This window comes from Doryrhamphus excisus, chromosome 3, assembly GCF_030265055.1.
Source record: "Doryrhamphus excisus isolate RoL2022-K1 chromosome 3, RoL_Dexc_1.0, whole genome shotgun sequence".
Classification (NCBI taxonomy): Eukaryota; Metazoa; Chordata; class Actinopteri; order Syngnathiformes; family Syngnathidae; genus Doryrhamphus; species Doryrhamphus excisus.
Genome location: NC_080468.1, coordinates 30,663,693 through 30,682,663, shown reverse-complemented (window position 1 = coordinate 30,682,663; position 18,971 = coordinate 30,663,693). Strand labels below are relative to the sequence as shown.

Here is an 18,971-nt window from a genome sequence, read left to right as displayed (position 1 = left end):
CGTTGCAAGCAGTTACTGTCTAGAAGAGTAAAGGCAGCATTGCCAGGTTGACATGCTCAGCTGGCACTATGGCTTAGCTGGTGAAAGTGCCTGTCTAATAAACAAGAGATCCTGGGTTCAAATCCCAGCAGTACCTGGGTGCTTGGTCCGTGAAACTTTGGCAGCTGAATTTTGAGCCACGTACCTCTTTTTGTCACTTGCCCTTCAAAAACGAGTCTACGGTGCATCCACACCTGACATGATTGTTGTGGATCCCGTTACGCCAGAAGGTGCTTGAATCCAAAGAGTATGACATTGTGATGTTTTGTCATTCAGCGCCACTTTGCATAGGCTCAGCCACTTTTCTCCGACAGTACAAACCCATGTGGCATTGGTGGTTCAGTGGTAGAATTCTCGCTTGCCAAGAGGGAGGCCCGGGTCCAATTCCCAGCCAATGCAGTTTATATCAGCTTGTACCTTTCTTTAGAGTTCATGTGAAAAAGTACAAAGGCTCTTTTTCCTGCAAAAGGGTAGAACTCAGAATGACACCTGAAACGTAAGAGAACGGACCACCTGACAGTTAAGGTGGACAACACTTGAGTATTTGCACATTTCTGTCAGAAGTAGAAACTTATTGAAACCTTACAGGACTGGGCGGTGAGAGCGCCGAATCCTAGCCACTAGACCACCAGGAACTGCCTTATGTCTGCACTCAGCAAGGCAGAGACAGTGTCACTTTGACGTACTCCAGCAAAGGAACCAAAATAGTTCTGTGACTGGACCTTCTCTGCCAACGTTGCAGCAGCAGGGGAATTACCTCAGATAGTAGAGCGCTTCCCTTAAATGTTAGACCCGAACCTCTTTTGTTTTGCTAATGTGGTCTGTTTTCTTAGCCCCGCAAATGTCCAAATGCACAATGTTTTTGAAACACATATTGTTGGAATAAAGCACATTCAATAAGCTTACTTCATATTATCCAAGTAACTATTACATGCACATAGATCACACGTTTGCACAACTCATCACATTCCTTTAGACACTCAATAACAGGATGTCTCCTTGAGACATTCTGCTTTCTCAAAATAAGCTTGATGTCTCCTATCTGTCTTTGCTTTCTCAAAATATGCTTGATGTTGAAACCAGTCTCAACCGTGTGAACTGTTCCCCCTCCCTTAGACGATTGAGACCTATGTAATAGGGCACACCTAAACTCTAATTAATAAAAAGAAGGAGAGCAGAGACTGTTTTCAGAGTAGGTTGGATGAATGTTACTGAACAGTCTCTGATCACTCTCCTTGCAAGCCTATATCTCACGTCTTTGTGTCTTCTTTCACAGTGGGTGATAATGTTTTGGGTTTAACCCTAACAATAGTGTAGCGGTTATCACGTATGCCTAACACGCAAAAGGTCCCCAGTTCGAAACTGGGTGGAAACATGGCCATTCAAGTCCTTCTTTTACAAAAAAGTTAAGGTGACAAATAGGAACAAGGACTTGTGCTTGATCTCTGAAGGGACTTGAACTCTTGACACTCAGATTTAAAGTCTGATGCCCTACGAAGTGAGCCCCCAGGCCTTTGGTCAAAAGACTTGTTTTTGTGTATTTGGAATGAAATGTTTTCTGCATGTTAAACAGTTTTCAACAGGAAAGATATCTTTCAGATGTATCAATAAAAGTGCTGAATCGCCCAATGTGGGGCTCCAACCAACTACCATGAGATTAAGAGTCTCATGCTCTACCGACTGAGCTAACCGGTCGAAGGCGCTGCATTCAGGTTGCAGTCTCTAATGAGGCGTGGGTTCAAATCCCACTTCTGACAGTGCGGGGCCGCAAGTCTTTCCAGTTCCAGTTAAAAGCCCGGCTCCTCATGTAGTTTCCATAAAGTACCAAGGTATTGTCCTGTTGTCCTTGTATTTTGAGGGCAAAGGAGGCGTTTGCAAGAGGAGCTCAGACCTGGTCACCTGAACAGGGACTTGAATCCGGGACACTCAGATCAAAAGTTTCATGTTCGGGACCAAATGGTCCTTCGAGCCGAATATCTTCCCAGTGACCTGCAAGATCCAGAGGGAGGCAGGGATGTTCTGTGCCTCCATTGTCGAGGCGGCAGTGGCCCTAAGGTGGTCAGGGCCTGTCGTGGCGGTAATCCTAGAACCCGTTGGTGGATACCATTGGTGAGGGATGCCGTCAAGCTGAAGGAGTTCTATTGGGCCTTTTTGGCTCATGGGACTTCAGCTGACAGGAACCGACAGGCCAAGCGGTCCGCGGCTTTGGCATTCGCTGAGCCAAAAACTCTGACATGGGAGGAGTTTGGAGAAGCCATGGAGAAGGACTTCCGGACGGCTTCGAAGAGATTCTGGATCCGGCGTCTCAGGAAAGGAAAGCAGTACACAGTGAAGACGCTGTCAAACGCTTGGCTGTACTCATTCGCACCAAAGCAACAAGACCTTCGATAGCTCAGTTGGAAGAGCGGAGGACTGTAGTGGTTCAAGCTGGCATCCTTAGGTCGCTGGTTCAAGTCCGGCTCGAAGGACAAGCTGTTTCTTGTGTCATGTCTGCCGGCAAAGAATGGCAATACCGTCTTGTCTGAAGGACCTCCGCTTCCCTGTCAATGGAGTTGGACTTGAGTCTTTGTCACGCAGTCTGAAATTGGCAAACGGAGTAATTCTGATTGAGTGATCATTTGAGTGTCTATTTGAATACGTTTCATCTCAACTCCTGTTGGAAAAGAACAGCCATTTCCATGAGAGCACAAGACCCCTGGATTGTACCCGAAAATACTTTGCGCTCATCAGAGAGTAAAGTTGTTGTCCTGGTTTGCAAAGCCTCCATTGTTACGCCAGAAGGTGCCAGTCACATCCAAAACAAAGGGTTCCATGGTTAGCACTCTGGACTCTGAATCCAGTTTAGGGTGATACCTATGGCTGTATTTGGCCTAGATATCGGGATTGGGGCCCGGATTAGTATTCGCTACTTGGGAACATTTCATCAAAAAACAAAGGAGTTTATGGAGAATGCGGGCGTTGATCCCGCTACCTCTCACATGCTAAGCGAGCGCTCTACCATTTGAGCTAATTCCCCTGCTATCCATCATTTCTGATGTCATATGTAGCATAAATGTCATATGTACTACAATGCTCTCGACAAAGGCAAAAACATTGTGCATTTGGACATTTGCGGGGATAAGAAAACAGACCACATTAGCAAAACAAAAGAGGTTCGGGTCTAACATTTAAGGGAAGCGCTCTACTATCTGAGGTAATTCCCCTGCTGCTGCAATGTTGGCAGAGAAGGTCCAGTCTCAGAACTATTTTGGTTCCTTTGCTGGAGTACGTCAAAGCGACACAGTCTCTGCCTTTCAGAGTGCAGACATGATGCAGTCCCTGGTTGTCTAGTGGCTGGGACTTGGTGCTCTCACCACCGCGGCCGTTGTTCGATTCCCGGTCAGGGAACTGACATTTGGTTAGGTTTTGACTGGAGATAGGATTTGTCTTGGTCCTCGGCCGAACGGTTCGGGTCATCTTTCAGCGCTGTCTGTGAACTGCTGTCACTGCACATGAAAACAATTCCAAGTCCGCCAATCGAATCCCAGTCTACCTGCTCGACGGACACGTAAACAGTGCAGGTACCCTCCTTTGTGCGGCTCCATTTCAGTGTCCTCCGTTGTCAGCGAACCTCACAAGGTCACAGTTTTTTCCTGATCAGGGCACCGTTTTGGGTTGGGTGGATGAGTGGTCTGAAGCACCAGATTAAGGCTCCTTTCGCTCAGGAGCCACTGGTTGAAATCCCACAGCTGTCATTTTCCTTGTCAGCTCCATTATCCATGACTGGAATGATTTGGTAGCAAAGGACTGTCAGATTGTACAACACAGCTGAGCACTTGGAGAAGAAGATGAATAGAGGTCTTGTTCTCCCGGACTGGTTGTTGCAACCGCAACCCTGCTCAAGGTTCAACGTGACACACAAAACAGGAACTCCACGTCTGGGAATCGAACCGCGTAATCTTCCATGTGACAGGCGGAGATACTGGCCACTATACTAACAAGGACTGCTGCTGAGTTGATGTAGTGTCGATTGGCCAAAGCGGAATTCAGAACAGGCTTGTGGCCCATGACCGTTTTTATGGTAGCTGGAGACTTCAACCAGTGAAATCCTTCCGATTTTCTGTAGCTCTTATCCTCATCAACGGACTGTATTCCCCACCCGTTACCGGCATGGGGACATTCCAACCCAAGTTGAGAACACACTGGACCAGGTACACAGCAACACACGTGGCACAGACACAGCTTCACCCTGCCCCCACTTTTACCCACGACTGAAAAAGCAGAACACCACCTTAGAAGCTGAAATACTCACTTAGGAGAACGTTAGACTGAAGTTCTAAAGGTCCCTGGTTCAAGACCGGTTTTCAGAAAAATCCCTGTTTATGTTGTGACTTGGCAAATAGTTTGAAAAGGCTTATTGGCTGGCTGAAAGGACCTTAGCTTCATTCTTCAAAAGGCCAGACATCCAGCCATCCAGACAATGTTAGAGGAGGTTACAAACCATTGACTCCAAGGGCACAAGTTGAGTCCACCAAGATATCAAAGTGACCCCGAGGGTGGCTAAGGTGTTTCTTTCAAGCCGCGATTGTGATGTCTTGTTTTGTTGAAGAAAAGCCCATTATTTCTGGAACAATTTTCCCTACAAAGGAGAAATCTTTGTCCATTTGGACAATTGTCAATCTGCCCCCACTTTGGACACATCGTCGTGTTTCATTGTTTGGCAACTGCTCTGTGACTTCACCAGTCCCCTTAAAAGCCCCATCCTTCAGGTTTCCATAGTGTAGTGGTTATCACGTTTGCCTCACACGCACAAGGTCCCCAGTTCGAAACTGGGTGGAAACATGGCCTTCCAAGACCTCCTTTTACAAAAAAATCAAGATGACAAATGGGAACAAGGATATGTGCTTGATGTCTGAAGGTGTGTACACGAGCATCCATCCCCAGTTTGGACACACAATCCATATTTCCCGGATGACTGATGGGCTGGGAATACATAACAGGTCGGTGTTGGAGGACCTGATGGACCGCGAGGGTTCATAACGTAAAAGAAATTCAGAAAAAATAAGAAGGCCCACAACCCCCAAGGCATTTAAAAACCATTAAGAGAACCTTCAAATGGATCCTGAAACATACAGGGAGCCAATGCAGTGATTTTAGAAGCGGTGTAATATGCGCCTGCCTTCTGGTCCTCGTCAGCACACATGCAGCAAAAGTTGTTCTGTAAAAGTTGTAGACTTGTGATGTTTCTTTTAGGAAGACCAGAAAGCAGGGCATTGCAATAGTCAATACGACTGGAAATAAAAGCATGCATCAGCATCTCTCTATTTGCCCGAGAGAGGAACGGGCGGACTCTGGCTGTATTCTTTAAATGAAAAATAAAATCCTGTTTTTGTAACATTTTTAATGTGTGGAATAAAATTGAGCTCAGTCCCCTTAAAAGCCCCTTCCTTCAGGTTTCCATAGTGTAGCGGTTATCACGTTTGCCTAACACGCAAAAGGTCCCCAGTTCAAAACTGGGTGGAAACATGGCCATTCAAGTCCTTCTTTTACAAAAAAAAGTTAAGGTGACAAATAGGAACAAGGACATGTGCTTGATCTCTGAAGGGACTTGAACTCTTGACACTCAGATTAAAAGTCTGATGCCCTACGAAGTGAGCCCCCATGCCTTTGGTCAAAGGACTTGTTTTTGTGTATTTGGAATGAAATGTTTTCTGCATGTTAAACAATTTTCAACATGAAAGATATCTGTCAGATGTAAAAGTGCTGAATCACCCAATGTGGGGCTCCAACCAACTACCATGAGATTAAGAGTCTCATGCTCTACTGACTGAGCTAACCGGGCCTTTTTCTGCTCTAGATATCATTTTTTGTTCTGTTTTTATTGATGTGGCCATCCTGATGTTTGATCAATTCCACAACTGACCTAGTTTCTCAGGGGAGAGAAGGAGCAAAACCTGGAGGGGCAGGATGGCCGAGCGGTCGAAGGCGCTGCATTCAGGTTGCAGTCTCTAATGTGGTGTGGGTTCGAATCCCACTTCTGACAGCTTCTTGCATCTTGAAGTGGCGTCACCCAGTAAACCAGGGGTGCTTTTCAACATGACCGCTGCTGAAAAGTGTACAAAGCAGACCTATTGCATCCTGGGGTCTTGCGTTTCTCCGGAAAACACTCTTTGTACTTCAACATGACCTCGGATGAAAAGTATGAAAACCAGATTCATGGAAATACCAGAAGAGGACTGCAGGAATTGAACAAACAAGCCCCTCTTTGCTAGTCTTGTAATTTGACCAACTATCTTTTCCCCTCCTCTGCTGAGTGTCCACTGAATGTAGGTGGCTGTTCTCACAGGGACATCAATTAGTTAAATTAGTTGTATCACTGGTTGAAATCCCACAGCTGGCATTTTCCTGGTCAGGTCCATTATCCACGACTGGAATGACTTGGCAGCAAAGGACTGTCAGATTGTACAACACAGCTGAGCACTTGGAGAAAAAGATTGAGAGAGGTCTTCGGGTTTGCTCTACCCGAATCGTAACCCTACTGAAGGTTATATGTCACATTGTGACATACAAAACAGGAACTCCATGTCTGGGAATTGTGCACCAGTTTTCCACGTGACAGGGGGTGACACTGTCCACTATACTATATATCTGGGGACGTCAACCAATGAAAACCTTCCATTTTCTGTACCTTTTCTGTATCCTCATCAACGGACTGTATTCCCCACCCGTTACCAGCATGGGGACATTCCAACCCAAGTTGAGAACACACTGGACCAGGTACACAGCAACATACGTGGCACAGACACAGCTTCCCACTGCCCCCACTTTTAGCAAATGACTGAAAAAGCAGAACGCCACCTTAAAAGCTGAAATACTCACTTGGGAGAGTGTTAGACTGACGTTCTGAAGGTCCCTGATTCAAGCCTGGGATTCAGCACAATCCCTGTTCATGTTGCGACTTGGCAAACAGTTTGAAAAGGCTTATTGGCTGGCTTCATTCTTCAAAAGGCCAGAGATGAGGTTACAAGACAAACCAGTGACCTCAAGGGCACACGTTGAGTCCACCTGGCCGTGTTCTCTAGACGAGTCTCTTGTAATGCAATCGTGAATAAACCCAGTCCGTGATTTATTGTTCCCAAGTACCAAACACTAATCTGATCCCAAGTCCCGATTTCTATGCCAAAAAAGCCTTAGGTCTAACCCTAGACCCAGTCCTAACTGCCTTCTCCAGTCAAGCACCTTATCTTGTTGTGTAGTACTTACCAGAAACTCAATGCATAAGGCTAAAAATAAGCAATTAGCTAAAAATGTCATCCAATACTTCTCTACAAGAGAGGAGAAATATGATCTCAGGGAAGAAGTACATTTGAAACACTTCTATGCTAGTACTTATATGCACCCAGACAAGGTTAGAGGAGGTTACAAGCCAAACCATTGACTACAAGGGCACAAGTTGAGTCCACAGAGATATCAATGTGAGCCCGAGGGTGGCTAAGGTGTTTCTTTCAAGCCGTGATTGTGATGTCTTGTTTTGTTGAAGAAAAGCCCATTATTTCTGGAACAATTTTCCCTACAAAGGAGAAATCTTTGTCAATTTGGACAATTGTCAATCTGCCCCCACTCTGGACACATCGTCATGTTTCATTGTTTGGCAACTGCTTTGTGACTTTGCCAGTCCCCTTAAGAGCCCCTTCCTTTGGGTTTCCATAGTATAGTGGTTGTCACGTTTGCCTCACACGCAAAAGGTCCCCAGTTCGAAACTGGGTGGAAACATGGCCTTCCAAGTCCTTCTTTTACAAAAAAACAAGGTGACAAATGGGAACAAGGATATGTGCTTGATCTCTGAAGGGACTTGAACTCTTGACCCTCAGATTAAAAGTCTGATGCCCTACGAAGTGAGCCCCCAGGCCTTTGGTCAAAAGACTTGTTTTTGTGTATTTGGAATGAAATGTTTTCTGCGTGTTGAACAATTTTCAACATGAAAGATATCTTTCAGATGTATCAATAAAAGTGCTGAATCGCCCAATGTGGGGCTCCAACCAACTACCATGAGATTAAGAGTCTCATGCTCTACCGACTGAGCTAACCGGGCCTTTTTCTGCTTTATATATGATTTTTTGCTCTGTTTTTATTGATGTGGCCATCCTGATGTTTGATCAAGTCCACAACTGACCTAGTTTCTCAGGGGACAGAAGGAGCAAGACATGGAGGGTCAGGATGGCCGAGCGGTCAAAGGCGCTGCATTCAGGTTGCAGTCTCTAATGAGGCGTGGGTTCAAATCCCACTTCTGACAGCTTCTTGCATCTTGAAGTGGCGTAAACCAGGGGTGCTTTTCAACATGACCGCTGCTGAGAAGTGTACAAAGCAGACCTATTGCATCCTGGGGTCTTGCGTTTCTCCGGAAAACATTCTTTGTACTTCAACATGACCTCGGATGAAAAGTATGAAAACCAGAGTCATGGAAATACCAGAAGAGGACTGCAGGAATTGAACAAACAAGCCCCTCTTTGCTAGGCTTGTAATTTGACCAACTATCTTTTCCCCTCCTCTGCTGAGTGTCCACTGAATGTAGGTGGCTGTTCTCGCAGGGACATCAATTAGTTAAATTAGTTGTATCACTGGTTGAAATCCCACAGCTGGCATTTTCCTGGTCAGGTCCATTATCCACGACTGGAATGACTTGGCATCAAAGGACTGTCAGATTGTACAACACAGCTGAGCACTTGGAGAAAAAGATTGAGAGAGGTCTTGTTCTAGTGAGACGGGTTTGCTCTACCCGAATCGTAACCCTACAGAATTGATACCCGCATTCGCCAAGGAATCCTTTTCCAAAATCTGTTTTTTGTAGAAGAGATGACAAAATTGATTTCAGGATCTATCCATCAGCATCAGACAAATACCCCAAACCTAATCCTGGCCGTGTTCTCTAGACCAGTCTCTTGTCATGTAATAGTGAAGAAACCCAGTCCGTGATTTATTGTTCCCATGTACCAAACAATAATCTGAGCCCCAATACCAATTTCTATGCCAAATACAGCCTTAGGCCTAACCCTAAACCCAGTCCTAACTGCCTTCTCCAGTCCAGCACCTTATCTTGTTGTGTAGTACTTACCAGAAACTCAAGTCCATCATTTATTGATGTTTTATTCAGTCGCCTCAGGATGACAGCAGTTCACAGATAGCGCTTCAAGATTACCCGAACTGTTCGACCAAGGACCAACCCAAATCCGCCACTAGAGCACCAGGGACTGCATCGTGGCTGCAGTCAGAAAGGCAGAGACTGTGTCGCGTTGACGTACTCCAGCAAAGGAACCAAAATAGGAATGAGACTGGACCTTCTCTGCCAACAATGCATCAGCAGGGTAGAGCGCTTGCTTAGCATGTGAGAGGTAGCGGGATCAATGCCCGCATTCTCAAAAAGCACTTTTCTTTTTTGTGATTAAATGTTCCCAAGTACCGAACACTAATCCGGGCCACAATCCCGATATCGAGGCCAAATACAGCTATAGGTATCACCCTAAACCCAGTCCTGTCTAGCATTGTCCTGTCTAGCATTCTCCTGTCTAGCACCTTGTCTTGTCTTGTTGTGGGATCAATGTCCGCAGTCTCCTGGGAGTTCTTTGCCTTTTGTAGAAGAGATGTTGGGACCGGAAATGAATCCACGATCGATCCGCGTGGGAGACCCGGATCTGATTCCTGGCCAATGCAGCAGGGCTGTTTTCATACCTTTCATCGTGAAAAAAGTGCCCAGACAGTTTTCGGGACCAACTGATGACCTCTGAATTCGATCAGAAAGTCTCCACCTGAGACTTTCCACCTCAGACTCTCCACCACAATACTTGATTATCTAATCCAAATCCTGTCCATAGTGGCATTCCCAGCCACAGCGCGTTAGAGAACCTCAATGAGACATCGTCGAACGCCCGGCTGTACTCACTCACCCCAAAACAACAAGACCTTCCATAGGTCAGTTGGAAGAGCGGAAGACTGTAGTGGTTCTAGCTGGCATCCTTAGGTCGCTGGTTCAAGTCCGTCTCGAAAGACAAGCCTTTTGCTTATGTTGTGTCTGGAAAGAATGGCAATACCGTCTTTTCTGAAGGACCTCACCTTCCCTGTCAATGGAGTTGGACTTGAGTCTTTGTCACACAGTCTGAAATTGGCAAACCGAGAAATTCTGAATGAGTTGCCAATGCAGTTTGTCTATTTGAATACGTTTCATCTCAACTCCTGTTGGAAAAGGACAGCTATTTCCATAAGAGCACAAGACCCTTGGATTGTACCCCAAAATACTTTGCGCTCATCAAAGAGTAAAGTTGGTGTCCTGGTTTGCAATGCCTCCATTGTTATGCCAGAAGGTGCCAGTCATCCAAAACAAAGGGTTCCATGGTATAATGGTTAGCACTCTGGACTCTGAATCCAGTGATCCAAGTTCAAGTCTTGGTGGAACCGACTTGCCCTGCAGCAATCGAGTGTTTGGACTGTGTCTTCCTTAACAGTAAGAATATGATGACTTATTGATTTACTCTACAAATCAGTGGTAACCATGGATCAGGATGAGGTCCCCAAACGACGCCAATGTCTGTGACAGCTGATGTCAAGGATCAGCTGATCAGAAGATACTTGGTTTGTGTGCAGGGCCACAAGTCTTTCCAGTTCCAGTTAAAAGCCAGGCTACTCATGTAGTTTCCATAAAGTACCAAGGGATTGTCCTGTTGCCCTCGTATTTTGAGGGCAAAACGGAGGCGTTTGCAAGTGGACCTCAGACCTGGTACCTGAACAGGGACTTGAATCCCGGACACTCAGATCAAACGTTTCATGTTGAGGTGACAGGCTCAACCTTTGTCTTGTCTGACCATGAACTCTTTTTGTCCAAAAGATATTTGGCTTGTCCATGTGGGCAGTTTAAGACCTCCGTCCATCTTGGAGGTGGACATTTCGGGACCGGGGCTTCTTCATCTCTGCAAGGACAAGTACAGTATGCCAGAAGATTTTGTCTTCATTGAGTTGTCCTCGTTTATCAAGGGCCTGGATAGCTAAGCTGGTAGAGCATCAGACTTTTAATCTGAGGGTCCAGGGTTCAAGTCATTGTTCAGGCAGTGAGGAGAAGTTTTAAATGTGAAACCAATCTCTTTTATCTTCCTCCTGTGGTCTGAGTGCAGACCAAAAGCAGTCCCTGGTGGTCTAGTGGCTAGGATTCAGTGCTCTCACTGCTGCGGCTGGATTGGTTTTTCCTGGAGATAGGATTTGTCTTCGGCCTCGGTGGAATGGTTGGGGTCACCTTGAAGCGCTACTTGAGAACAATAAATCACGGACTGGGATTCTTCATTATGCCATGACAAGAGACTAGTCTACAGAACATGGCCAGGATTAGGTTTGGGGTATTTGTCTGATGCTGAGGGATCGATCGTGGACTCATTTCCGATCCCGACATCTCTTTTACAAAATACAAAGGATTCCTTGGAGAATGCGGGTATGGATTCTGCTACTTCTCGCATGCTAAGCAAGCACTTTACCATTTGAGGCAATTCCCCGGGTTTGGGGTATTTGTCGAATGCTAAGGGGTAGATCCAATCCCAACATCTATTCTACAAAAGGCAAAGAACTCCTAGGAGACTGCGGGCATTGATCCCAAAACAAGACAAGACAAGGTCCTAGACTGGAGAATGCAGTTAGGACTGGGTTTAGGGTGATACCTATGGCTGTATTTGGCCTAGATATCGGGATTGGGGCCCAGATTAGTGTTCGGTACTTGGAACATTTAATCACAAAAAACAGAAGAGACTATGGAGAATGTGGGCATTGATCCCGCAACCTCTCACATGCTAAGCGAGCGCTCTACCATTTGAGCTAATTCCGCTGCTGTTGGCAGGGAAGGTCCAGTCTCATAACTATTTTGGTTCCTTTGCTGGAGTACATCAAAGCGACACAGTCTCTGCCTTTCAGAGTGCAGCCATGCGGGCATGTGGGTGTATCAAGACAAACTGTGAGATGAGTATAATAAATTAAAACAATATAATGAATAATCACCTTCAAGATGTATCAATAAAAGTGCCGAATCACCCAATGTGGGGCTCGAACAAACGACAGTGAGATTAAGAGTCTCATTCTCTACCGACTGAGCTAATCGGGCTTTTTTATGCCCTGAACATCATTTTTTGTTTTGTTGTTATTGATGTTGCCTTCCTGATGTTTGATCAATTCCTCAGCTGTCCTAGTTTCTCAGGGAACAGAAGGAGCAAGATGTTCAGTCATCGCTGAGAATTTTGTTCTGGTTTAAGGTATTTGTCGGATGTAGATCCAATCCCAACTTCTCTTCTACAAAGGGCCAATAACTCCTTGGAGACTGTGGGCATTGATCTCCCTACCTCTCACATGCTAAGCAAGCGCTACTTGGGAAAATTTCATCACAAAAAACAAAAGAGATTATGTAGAATGCATTGATCCCACTACCTTTCACATGCTAAGCGAGCGCTTTACCATTTGAGCTAATTCCCCTGCTGGAGCAGCGTTGGCAGAGAAAGTCCAGTCTAACAACTATTTTGGTTCCTTTGCTGGAGTACGTCAAAGTGACACAGTCTCTCAGAGTGCAGCCATAACGTTCGATTCCCGGTCAGGAAACTGACATTTGGACAGGTTTTGAGTGGAGAATTTGGGTTGGTCCTCGGTCGAACGGTTAGGGTCATCTTTAAGCGCTATCTGCGAACTGCTGTCATCCTGAAGCGACTGACGACAGAAATACGAATAAAACATATCAATAAATTATAGACTTGAGATTAATTATCATACTCCCTGTTGGTCTACCATTTTAAGCGCGTCTTAGAACGGCGCAGCTGCAAAAAGCCCCCTTCTCTTCCTGCCTAGTTGTTTTGACATATTTCAGATTGTGCAGATGCGGCATAGGCCGGCCAATCAGAAGTTGCCACCGCCCTGGACTGTGGCAGATGTTGTCCAGTTGGAGAAGGACCACCAAATCCTCCTGCAGGTGGATGCCGCTGGTCCTGGCTAGCTTGCAAACCTTTTCAATGAACCTGACTCTAAAATTCAAGTGTTGCTCACAGACGAATAGGAAGCAACTGGAAGCAGCAATCAGCACCTCCAAGTCAGAGTTTTTGGTTCTTGCTTTTTCAGTTGGTGCCAAAAGTGGGGGAAGGGTGAAGCTATGTCTGTGCCAAGTCCTGTCGTCATCGCCGATGTGGCCTCAGTAATGTGGGCGACGAGTCTGCCTACAGGTGGGAGGTTGACCATCTGGCGACTCTATCTCCAGTCAAAACCTATCCAAATCTCAATTCTTTGACCGGGAAGCGAACCAATGCCGCGGCGGTGAGAGCTGTGAATCCCAGCCACTAGACCACCAGGGACTGCTTTATGGGAGCACTCTGAAAGGCAGAGACTGTGTCGCTTTGACGTAGTCCAGCAAAGGAACCAAAATAGTTCTGAGACTGGACCTTCTCTGCCAACGCTGCAACAGCAGGGGAATTAGCTCAAATGGTAGAGCGCTCGCTTAGCATGTGAGAAGTAGCAGAATTGATACCTGCATTCTCATAGGAATCCTTTTCCGTAATACATTTTTTGTCGAAGAGATGTTGGGATCAGAATTGAGTCCAGGATCTATCCATCAGCGTCAGACAAATACCCCAAACCTAATCCTGGCCGTGTTCTCTAGACTTGTCCTTGTTGAGATGAAGAAGCCCTGGTCCCGAAATTTCCACCTCCAAGATGGACTGAGGTCTTAAACAGCCCACATGGACAAGCCAAATATCTTGTTCATGGTCAGACAAGACAAAGGTTGAGCCAGTCACCTGAACATGAAACTGGATTCAAGTCCCTGTTCAGGTGACCAGGTCTGAAGTCCACTTGCAAACGCCTCCTTTTTGCCCTCAAACTACGAGGGCAACAGGATAATCCCTTGGTACTCTCCGGAAACTACATGAGGAGACTGGCTTTTACCTGGAACTGGAAAGACTTGTGGCCCCGCACACAAACCAAGTATCTTCTGATCAGCTGATCCTTGACATCAGCTGTCACAGACATTGGCGTCGTTTGGGGACCTCATCCTGATCCACAGTTACCACTGATTTGTAGAGTAAGTCAATAAGTCATCATACTCTTACAGGAAGACTCAGTCCAAACACTCAATTGCTTCAGGGCAAGTAGGTTCCACCAAGACTTGAACTTGGACCACTGGATTCAGAGTCCAGAGTGCTAACCATTACACCATGGAACCCTTTGTTTTGAATGTGACTGGCACCTTCTGGCGTTACAATGGAGGCTTTGCAAACCAGGACAACAACTTTACTCTCTGTTGAGCGCAAAGTATTTTCGGGTACAATCCAGGGGTCTTGTGCTCTCACGGAAATGGCTGTCCTTTCCCAACAGGAGTTGAGATGAAACGTATTCAAATAGACACTCAAATGATCACTCAATCAGAATTACTCCGTTTGCCAATTTCAGACTGCGTGACAAAGACTCAAGTCCAACTCCATTGACAGGGAAGTGGAGGTCCTTCAGACAAGAAGGTATTGCCATTCTTTCCTGGCAGACATAACATAAGAAACAGCTTGTCCTTCGAGCCGGACTTGAACCAGCGACCTAAGGATGCCAGCTTGAACCACTACAGTCCTCCGCTCTTCCAAATGAGCTGTTGTTTTGAGGCAAATGAGTACAGCCAAGCGTTTGACAGCGTCTTCACTGTGTACTGCTTTCCTTTCCTGAGACGCCGGATGGTGGTCCAGAATGTCTTCGAAGCCGTCCGGAAGTCCTTCTCCATGGCTTCTCCAAACTCCTCCCATGTCAGAGTTTTTGCCTCAGCGAATGCCAAAGCCGCGGACCGCTTGGTCTGTCGGTTCCTGTCAGCTGAAGTCCCATGAGCCAAAAAGGCCCAATAGAACTCCTTCAGCTTGACGGCATCCCTCACCAACGGTATCCACCAACGGGTTCTAGGATTACCGCCACGACAGGCCCTGACCACCTTAGGGCCACTGCCGCCTCGACAATGGAGGCACAGAACATCCCTGCCTCCCTCTGGATCTTGCAGGTCACTGGGAAGATATTCGGCTCGAAGGACCATTTGGTCCCGAACATGAAACTTTTGATCTGAGTGTCCCGGATTCAAGTCCCTGTTCAGGTGACCAGGTCTGAGGTCCTCTTGCAAACGCCTCCTTTTGCCCTCAAAATACAAGGGCAACAGGACAATACCTTGGTACTTTATGGAAACTACATGAGGAGCCTGGCTTTTAACTGGAACTGGAAAGACTTGCGGCCCCGCACTGTCAGAAGTGGGATTTGAACACACGCCTCATTAGAGACTGCAACCTGAATGCAGCGCCTTCGACCACTCGGCCATCCTGACCCTACAGGTCTCGCTCCTTCTGTTCCCTGAGAAACTAGGTCAGCTGTGGAATTGATCAAACATCAGGATGGCCGCATCAATAAAAACAGAACAAAAAATTATATCTAGAACAGCAAAAGGCCTGATTAGCTCAGCCGTAGAGCATGAGACTCTTAATCTCATGGTTGTGGGTTCAAGCCCCATATTGGGCGATTCAGCATTTTTATTGATACATCTGAAAGATATCTTTGCCTGTATGTTTCAGGATCCATTTGAAGGTTCTCTTAATGGTTTTTAAATGCCTTAGGGGTTGTGGGCCTTCTTATTTTTCTGAATTTCTTTTACGTGATGAACCCTCGCGGTCCATCAGGTCCTCGAACACCGACCTGTTATGTATTCCTAGCCCATCAGTCATCCGGGAAATATGGATTGTGTGTCCAAACTGGGGATGGATGCTCGTGTACACACCTTCAGACATCAAGCACATATCCTTGTTCTTATTTGTCATCTTGATTTTTTTGTAAAAGGAGGTCTTGAAAGGCCATGTTTCCACCCAGTTTTGAACTGGGGACCTTTTGTGTGTGAGGCAAACGTGATAACCACTACACTATGGAAACCTGAAGGAAGGGGCTTTTAAGGGGACTGGTGAAGTCACAAAGCAGTTGCCAAACAATGAAACACGACGATGTGTCCGAAGTGGGGGCAGATTGGGGCTGACTCCAAATGAGTCTTAATTAGTGTTTTGGTGTTGCAGAAACTGTGGCAGCCTTCTTGTGCACCGGCGGGAATGAACTCAAAGGACAGAGCTCTTGCTTTACATGCAGGAGATAGTGGGTTTGATACCTGTATTCTCCAAGTGGTATGTTATGGCTTTTTCTTGCCAACAAAAGCGTTCTTGATCTCCGACATCGTACCTTATACTTTGATTGATTGCATGTGTGAGGGAGCTGCCAATCATCCCTCTTTGATCAGGTGTATGTCCCACATACACACGGCCATGTTTCCTATTTGTGTATATAGCTGGCTTTTGTTATTTACACATACATCCTGGTTAGTACTTTAATTATATTTGTTTGCCATTTAAGTTGTTTCATTGCCACCTTAGTTAGTTTTCATTTAGAAGTCATTGGTTTGGTTCCTAATTTCTCATCAGTTTCTCCTTTCTTACGAGAAGGTGATTGATCGGGGCACAAGCATGGAGGTGCGCCCATGGGAGTGCAGGCTAGAGGCTGATCACCTTGATTGGACTCTCCCAAGTGTCACCTGGAGGAGGGGGTGGGGTTAACTGTATAGTTTCTGGGTAAATGTAGTTAAATGTAGTCTAGTGCTTAAAATGTATCCAGAAAGTGGAACTTAAGTGTGCTAATATTGAAAGGCTTTTGGAACATAAAAGAAAAGTGTTGAAATTGTAAATATGGTACCTTTTAGATAAATTGCCTCACCCTCTCATTGGGGAATTATGGTTGGCCCTTCACGGGTAAAAGGGGCTGGTGAATTGCTGGGTGGAAGGCCTGTTGTGTGTGTGCTGGGGAAAATACTGTTGGACTGTCTGGTCTGGGGTGCGCTTCAGAGGCTATGGCTATCCTGGGCTAGTAAGAGGCCATTTTAAAAACTAAAATCTTACAGCATGCTAATGAATCATTAGCATCAGCAATGAAGCCCCATGAGGCTTGGAACCATTTCAGTCAACTGGTTAGAGAATGGATTCATTTCTTGAATCTTCATGTGCACACGAAACCACCTGCTGGCCGTGGATCGAATTACAGGCGGATGAATCTTCATGTGTGATGCATTGAATGCTGATCTGTTTTGGCTCTTGGAAATTATGTACCACAAAAAAATGTATAACCGAATGATTAATCTACAAAGTGTAAGATAAAATATACAGTATATATAAAATACTGAATGTTTTCTTGTCCATAAATGCCATGTATCATGTGATATGGCTAGCTTCATCATGGTCGTGTTGTTTATACTGTAATATGTTACTATTATAATGTAGTACTATTAACCTTACCATGGATGGGTGAAGGTCATGTGGTACAATTCTGGCCCCTCCCTCAAATGAATCAAGCCTTGGTACACGCTTTGTAGAAGTGCCCACTCGATTTTTCGACACACACTTCGAAGCCCTGGCACCTCATCACTACTAATGATGTTTACTGATGTGATACAGGTGTGGTCAAAACTAGTGTATTTGTATATCACCACACAAGTGGACAGACAATACAATTCCAAAAGCAACACACACCTGCCATGACCCTGATTCGACCAGGGTTGCTGCGGCCACAACACAGAGTACGAACCACGATACCGTTACGGCTGTGAGCTATGCTTTTCTGGGCAAGAACCATAAACTCAGATTCGGAGGTGCAGATTGCTCATTCCAGCTGCTTCAAATTTGTCTGTGAGCAAAGCTTGAATTTTAGACTCAAATCAATTGAAAAGGCTGTCATGCACGTTTTCCTTTTGTTAGAATAAAATGTAGATAGAATGAATATAATGTCAGTTATCACCCTCATATCCATTTGCTTAGACAATAGAAAGTGTTTGACTGTGCTGAAGAGGGAATGTTCCTGTGACCCTGATCTCAGACCCCCAGTGACCCCCAGGTCCTGGAGGTGCCTGGATGCGCCAACAGCAACCCTGCCTGCAGATGTTTCTGTTAATCCTGCAAGAATGTGTCAAGATAAGAACTCATAAAACAATAAAAGTAATAACTCTCAAAACAAAACAAAACAAAAATAGCAGTAGTTTGAGGTTAGGATCTGGATTGTCACTGTTTTGCCAAGAGTAAAATGGGTTCGAGAGAGAGGTCCTATTTGGCAAGACAAGAAAAAAGCAACAATCCAGAAGCTAGAGAGAGATGCTGATGCATGCTTTTATTTCCAGTCGTATTGACTAATGCAATGCCCTGCTTTCTGGTCTTCCTAAAAGAAACATCACAAGTCTACAACTTTTACAGAACAACTTTTGATGCATGTGTGCTGACGAGGACCAGAAGGCAGGCGCATATTACACCGCTTCTAAAATCATTGCATTGGCTCCGTGTATGTTTCAGGTTCGATTTGAAGGTTCTCGTAATGGTTTTTAAATGTCTTAGGGGTTGTGGGCCTTCTTATCTTTCTGAATTACTTATAAGTTACGAACCCTCGCGGACCCTCAGGTCCTCCGACACCGGCCTGTTATGTATTTCCAGAGTTAAAACATGGACACACACGATGAGGCATCTTTCCAGTTTTATGGCCCCGTTTGTGGAACAGCCTGCTGGAGGACCTGAGGGCCGTAGAGAACGTTGAGATTTTTACAAATAGGCTCAAAACCCGCCTATTTAATTTGGCTTTTAACTCTTGCTCCTAGTATACTCTTTTTTTAACTTTTGAACTTGACTTTTATTTAATGATTATTTTATACCCTGTACCTTTTATTTTGGATCTTAACCAAATGTTTTTATAGTTTTACACATGCTTATTTTAGTTTTTATTAATGTTCCTATAGATTTCATTTTTATGTTTATTTCTATATATACATTAAGGGAAAAGACCACAAGGAAATGCGCACAAGGAATGATTCTCACTTGTGGCCACTCAGACTGGCATTATTTCACCAATCCTGTTCAAAGCTC

General features: G+C 45.4%; 9 non-coding genes across 9 annotated transcripts; 6 read left to right on the top strand and 3 right to left on the bottom strand.

Moving 5' to 3' along the window:
- The first annotated feature begins 2,420 nt into the window (after positions 1–2,420).
- On the top strand, positions 2,421–2,507 carry trnay-gua (transfer RNA tyrosine (anticodon GUA)). Its single transcript is given in 2 exon segments — positions 2,421–2,457; positions 2,472–2,507. It is a non-coding gene; the product is annotated as a tRNA-Tyr (tRNA).
- A 2,280-nt stretch (positions 2,508–4,787) lies between these two features.
- Positions 4,788–4,860, top strand: trnav-cac (transfer RNA valine (anticodon CAC)). Its single transcript has one exon. It is a non-coding gene; the product is annotated as a tRNA-Val (tRNA).
- Positions 4,861–5,471: 611 nt separating this feature from the next.
- Positions 5,472–5,544, top strand: trnav-aac (transfer RNA valine (anticodon AAC)). The gene has a single exon. It is a non-coding gene; the product is annotated as a tRNA-Val (tRNA).
- Positions 5,545–7,718: 2,174 nt separating this feature from the next.
- trnav-cac (transfer RNA valine (anticodon CAC)) lies at positions 7,719–7,791 on the top strand. Its single transcript has one exon. It is a non-coding gene; the product is annotated as a tRNA-Val (tRNA).
- Positions 7,792–8,229: 438 nt separating this feature from the next.
- trnal-cag (transfer RNA leucine (anticodon CAG)) lies at positions 8,230–8,311 on the top strand. Its single transcript has one exon. It is a non-coding gene; the product is annotated as a tRNA-Leu (tRNA).
- Positions 8,312–10,395: 2,084 nt separating this feature from the next.
- trnaq-cug (transfer RNA glutamine (anticodon CUG)) lies at positions 10,396–10,467 on the top strand. Its single transcript has one exon. It is a non-coding gene; the product is annotated as a tRNA-Gln (tRNA).
- A 3,703-nt stretch (positions 10,468–14,170) lies between these two features.
- Positions 14,171–14,242, bottom strand: trnaq-cug (transfer RNA glutamine (anticodon CUG)). The gene has a single exon. It is a non-coding gene; the product is annotated as a tRNA-Gln (tRNA).
- Positions 14,243–15,285: 1,043 nt separating this feature from the next.
- On the bottom strand, positions 15,286–15,367 carry trnal-cag (transfer RNA leucine (anticodon CAG)). The gene has a single exon. It is a non-coding gene; the product is annotated as a tRNA-Leu (tRNA).
- A 523-nt stretch (positions 15,368–15,890) lies between these two features.
- On the bottom strand, positions 15,891–15,963 carry trnav-cac (transfer RNA valine (anticodon CAC)). The gene has a single exon. It is a non-coding gene; the product is annotated as a tRNA-Val (tRNA).
- Positions 15,964–18,971: the final 3,008 nt, after the last annotated feature.